Below are 6,140 nucleotides of genomic sequence, written 5' to 3'. Positions count from 1 at the left end.
ACTGAGCTTGTGGCTCTTGAACCCAGCGCCACCAAAGCTTGGCTCCTAGAGTTTTATTGAGAATCTCCTAATCATCCAAGCCTAGCCCTCCTTGTCCCTTGGGTTTACAGATTTTGTCCCAAGAGACCAGGGCCCATTTTTCCTTAGTTTCTTCTTTACCACAGAGGAAATCTCTTTGAATGTTTTTGAATTTCTCTAAAATGAATTTAGGAGCTGGGAGGGCCGATAACATGAAAAAATGGATTGATTGAAGAACCGCCTTTGTTAAAACCAACCTGCTCGCCAGATTTAAGACCCAAAAAGTCCAATTTTTGACTTTGTCTTGCAATTTATTAATCGTCTATTCCCAGATACTTTTGTGCATTGGTCTTTCTATGAGAGGAATTCCCAGATACTTTGTGGCGAGGGAATCCCTTTGGAAGCCCAAAATTCTCGAAATGTTTTTCTGAATAGCAATATTAATATTTAAGAAAAAGATTTGACCTGGAAAGATTGACTTCCATACATGTGGCCAAAGTAAATTCCTTCAGGATTAGATTATAGGTTGAAGCTTCTTTGACTGTGGGGAGCCCTTGCAACATGGTGTCATCAACAAATTGTTGGTGAGTCAGAGCTTGACCATTTTTCGATAATTGTAGTGTTTTGATTTTGCCCGTTTCTATGGCATGCTTAATAGATCTGCCCAGCCCCTCCATCATGAGAATGAAAAGAAAGGGAGAGAGCGGGTCTCCCTGCTTGAGGCCTCTAGAAGGAATGAAAATCTCTAAGGGGGAGCCATTCACCAAAATAGAAAAACTAGAAGAGGTCACCAGAGCCATGACCCAACGGATCTAGTTGTGGTCGAACCTAAAAGCCATTAGAACCTTTCTGATGTAGCTCCAATTGACCTTGTCATAGGCTTTTGTTATATTTAATTGCATTATCATCCCCGCCTGTTTTTTGCTGTTAAGCGTATGGACCACCTCATGGGCTTGAATGATATTATTTAAGATTTGTCTACCCTCCACCTACCCCGATTGTTCCTCTAAAACTAAAGAAGGAAGGAGAGGTTTGAGTCTGTTTGCCACTACCTTAGAGATAATCTTGTAAACCACATTGCATAAAGCAATGGGTCTATATTTGTCTGCAGTTTGAGCCGATTCCTGTTTCGAGATCGGGGAGATGAAGGAAGTATTGAGGGCTTTCAGGATCGTTTTAGTGGATCTAGAATCCTCCACCATATCCAGAATGTCTTGTTTAACAATGTGCCAACAAGATTTAAATAAATCCACATTGAAACCGTTCGGACCTGGTGCTTTGCAATTCTTCACATCTTTAAGAACCTCACTAACTTCTTCACTGGTAACAGGCCTATTGATATTAAAATTATCCTCTCTAGAAACTAACTTAGGAATATGCCTTGTGATTTCTTTGATGGAATGTTCTCTATATGGATTGTTTTTTTGGGTGATATCTCAGAAATACTGGACAGACACAGTTTCAATACTCTTATGGGTATTCTATAGCTATCCGTTCTCATCCTTTATCGTTGAGATTCTATTGTGTGCTATGTTGGCCATCGTGGATCTGTGAAAGAATCTTGTATTCCGCTCTCCTTCCTTGAGCCATAGCACTCTAGACTTCTGCCTCCAGAATGTTTCCTCTTGTTTGCATAAATTATCCCATTCTTGGTGATGTTTATCAACCTCATCACTTTTGATTTTGTCAAAGCCATATTTGATTAGGGCCTAGTTGAGTTCTTGTAATTTGATTTCCAATGATCTTTCATTCTCAAAAATATTTCCAAAATCCTTTTTGTTCCACTCTTTTAGTCTTGACTTGAAATGTTTAAGTCTTTTATGAAGGAGGTACATTTTTTAGCCCTAGAATTACAAATCCTCTGACCACCACTTTTCAATATTGCTGATGAAATCCGGGTGAGAGAGACAAATGTTCTCGAATCTGAAGGGCCTGTTCCTGGGAGAGATTAAACACTTGATTTCCATTTGAATCAGCCAGTGGTCGAAACCATCGAAGGGAAGGACCGTTGCTGTCATTTCTTTGTCTATAAGCAATAGCTCCTCTGAAATCATGAACCTGTCCAACTTAGAGACTACCTGTGCCTTACCTCCTCTTTTGTCGTTCCGAGTAAAAAATCCATTATTTAGGGCTACATCCATTAGTTTCATCTCCTCTGTGAAAGTCTGAAATGTTAAGGAGTCTTTGTTGAGTGCTCTGATACCTCCCTTTTTTTCCGAGAGCGATTTTATCATATTAAAGTCCCCTCCCATGATCCAAGGAATCCTGGCCTGTCTATGCCTAAGATCAATAAGGGAGTCTAATAATTTAAGTTTATCATCTATTCTTTGAGGACCATACACATTTGTGACCAGGAAGGTTTTTAGCTCCCCCACTGGTTGAAGGACCACTGATAAATAGTTTCTAGATGCTTTTGCATCTGTTATATTGATTTTCTTTGGATTCCACAGAGTTAGAATGCCCCTAGCTGTGTTTTCAGCTTTAACCTCTAGGAAATCAAATCTATTAAGCCATTTGTTGTGGATTTGTTTTATTTTCTAGATGGAAAATTTAGTTTCTTGGATGAAGATAACATCTGGAATTTCTAGTTTCATTCTATGACTGAGCATTCTTTGTTTTCTTTTACTACCTAGACCTCTAATATTCCATGATGTAAGCTTCATATTTAAATATTGCTAAATGAATAACTAGTTAGATCTTTCATCTTACCTGAGTCTATCATTAATTTTCCACAGTCCATCAAGAGGTCCTTCTTCTTTTTCCTACCTCTCTTTCTTTCTGCACTTCTTGTTGCTAACCCTGGAGTAGTTTTCATTACCTTAACTCCTTTGTGTTCCTACTTTTCAATGGTTTTTTCATTCACTAAATCTTTATCCTGAGTTTTCCATAAGAATAGCTGCTGAATTTTGTTGCAGTCTTCTTGGGGTAGTGAAACTATCCCTCCCATGGACCCCTGCCTCAAGAACCCTTCCAGATCTAGATGCTCCTTATCTAGAATTTCCTGAAGCTCATGATCTTCCAGATCTGTTTCATTTTGGGTCGTTTCCTTATCCATCTCTGGTTCCGTTTCACTCAGTATGTTTTCTTTCTTATTATCCATCTCTTGTGATGGGTTGCAGTCTTCTTTCATTTCCGTTCCCATTCTCTTAGGGCCACCCTCCATAAATTGATCTTCATTTTCCATTTTTGCATTTTCCTCCAGTACATGATACCTATTTTCGCTAACCATTTTCCCCTCATTAAGTGGTTGCCTTGATCCTTTTTTGCCACCTTTTTCTCTGCTTATAACTTTTTGGAAGCTGTCTAGATCCTTCATTTCCTTAGTTTTGCCTTTGTTTTCTGCTTGACTAAGAGGGCACTCTCTGAACAAGTGTCCATATTCATGGCATTTACGACATCTGAAAGGAATGTGCTCTTAGTCTACTGTTTGAACCCATTCCTCATCAAAAACTTCCAGGATGACTTCATCCAAAAGAGCTCCTGATAGATCCATTTCCACACAGATCCTTGCATAGGAAGTGTATTTACCTCTTCTTGTATGTGGCTTCCGAAGCTTTGACAAAATGTCCTAGTTTGTTACCCATGGTAGCAAGTGATTCAGTTTGCCAATAATCAAGAGGAAGAGAATAAAGTCTTACCCAGATCGGCACTGAAGTGAAAGTCTCCTACTCTGGCACAAAGTTCATCTTCCAAGGCTACATATAGAGGCCAACTACTACATAAAAGTAGGGTCCTCCTTCAAATATTCTCTCTTTTTCTTCGACGTTTGTGAACACCACCATGAAAAATCCCTTGGACCCTAGATGCAGATCTCTACTGCCTTTGGGTTTCCAATGATACTTGATCCACAACTTTAAAGCCTTTTCTATGGGCCATAATCCCATAAACTTGTAGATTATAGCATAGGTCCCCATATGTTCTCTGTGTGCCTGAAGAGCAGGATCGTTTAACACCACTCTTGGAGTGACCTCCATTTTGGGTTTGCACGGTCCCTTTTGTTTATTGTTCTTAGTGCCTTGACTTTTGACTTCTTCTTCTTTGCCTTTAGTGCTGACATTTTCCTTGGTTCTGCCCCCCTCTGTTTCCTTTTCATTATTACTTTGTTCCTCTTCCTCCAAATCTCTGAATTTGCCCAGAGAGGACTTACCTTTATTAGCGACAACAGTTTTGTAGGAGGGAGGGGAGCTCCCTCCCCTGCATTTCTCCATTAGTAGCAGGCCCTAAATCTCTTCAAACTCTGGCGGTGCATTTTTCCCTGCCTGCAACTCCCATTTTCGAAACCAATCTATTCTCCAAAGATGCGATCAATCCATGCATTTCAAATAGAAGAGGTTGAATGATCGATTTAAATTATGTTATTCAAAATAGAGAATTTGTACTAATTCTTTCTCTCTTTCCAACTGCAGCATTTTTGCATATATTCGAAGAAGACATTGTGATGAATAGATCAATCCAATGCTCTTCTGAATTTTTGTATTAATTTGTACTGATTTTCATCTCCTTTTTCATCTCCTCTTTTGACCTCCAGCACATCTGCACAATTTTCCTATAAAAAAAATCACACAAATAAATTTTCCTACAAGAAAAAATCATACAATTAATTTATACTAATTTTCATCTCCTCTTTCAACATTTTCCTAAAAAAGAAATCACACCAATGAATTTTCCTACAGGGAAAAATCATACAATTGATTTATACTAAATTTCATCTCCTCTTTCAACCTCCAATATAAACGAATTTTCCTATAAGAAAGAAATGATATAAATGCGCATACGAAAGCAATTTTTTTTTGAAATTTTATATAAAAACACTAACACTCAACTGAAATGAAATCAAATATACTCTCATACATTACCATAACATTATGGAAGCAAAATTTTTTCTTGCCCACTTTGAAGGAAATATATGTGCTCTTTTACTTATGATATTTACACTTATCACATGTGCATGACTTGAAAAAGCTTTTGTCCTGTATTTTTTTACTCAAATAAAAACATCCTGAATTTTGTAATAACATTTCACATATGCTTTTAATCTCCTTTGATATAAAATTATCTATTTATTTAGCTATTTTGATTTTCATTATGCATTTGAAAAATATTTTAAAAATTAATTGGTATAAGACAATTTTCAACAATAAAATACAATTCAATATTTGTGTTCACCAATTCATGATGAAATTTTCCACTCAATTTTTTTATACAATCAATCATGGCAAACTCCAGCTGTTGTTTTTCATTGATCCAGCCCACATATATGTGGGCCCATGCATATTGCTTTCTTGTGCAAGTTTATGTTGTTTCTAGTATCCATGATAACTACCATGATAGCTTTGATCTATCTTTTAATTGAATTTTTTACAGATTTGATCTATCTTTTCATGGCATTTTTTATAGCTTTGATATATCTTTTAATGGAATTTTTTACATTGATATTTGAGAATGGTTTTCAAGAACAAACCGTGAAGATGAGTATAATATGAGACAAGTTTTCAAAAAAAAACAAGGGGGGTTGTGTGGCAGCTAGTCCCTGCCCTAAGTTGTTGTTGGTTCAAGCTGCAGGTGTTGAACTGTAGCATATACTAGATGCTGATACTATCCAACTGCAAGAAAACAAATCTAGACTCAAAAAGTTTATCTCAGAAGAAAGTAGTTGACAAAGGAAACCTTAAATCTGAAACTGAAAAAGGGTTGAAATCAATGGGAGTGTACAACATCTAGAGGAAAAGTTGTTTGAGTTGGAGGTTGAAATTGAACAACTTCAAAACCAAGTCTCGATCAAGCTTGAACAATCCAAAAGCTCAAAAAACTAGTGTTTTCTTTAGAATAGGATTCAAAATCTGGTGTTACTGGTAAATGCACTTAAGGAAGAGGTGAAGGATGGAAACTTCTCATTTCTCGGTAATCACTTCTATTAAGAAAGCTAGTTTTTTCCTTTATAACAATTCTCATGCTTGATAAAAGGATGCCCACACCGTGCAGGAACTTGAACAACTTAGAGACTATCGGCATAAGCTGAAGCCACAAAAACAAAACTCTTAAGTGGCAGCATCAGAGAAACAAACTTGTTTCAGTTGCAAGTAAAGGAGCATGTATCTCTAATCTTGAAGAGGAACTTTTAC

Source organism: Pinus tabuliformis, chromosome J (genome assembly GCF_031772625.1).
Source record: "Pinus tabuliformis cultivar Carrire ecotype Pingquan chromosome J, CPIR1, whole genome shotgun sequence".
Classification (NCBI taxonomy): domain Eukaryota; kingdom Viridiplantae; phylum Streptophyta; class Pinopsida; order Pinales; family Pinaceae; genus Pinus; species Pinus tabuliformis.
The sequence above is the reverse complement of the archived record's forward strand: the minus strand, read 5'-3'. Positions refer to the sequence as shown.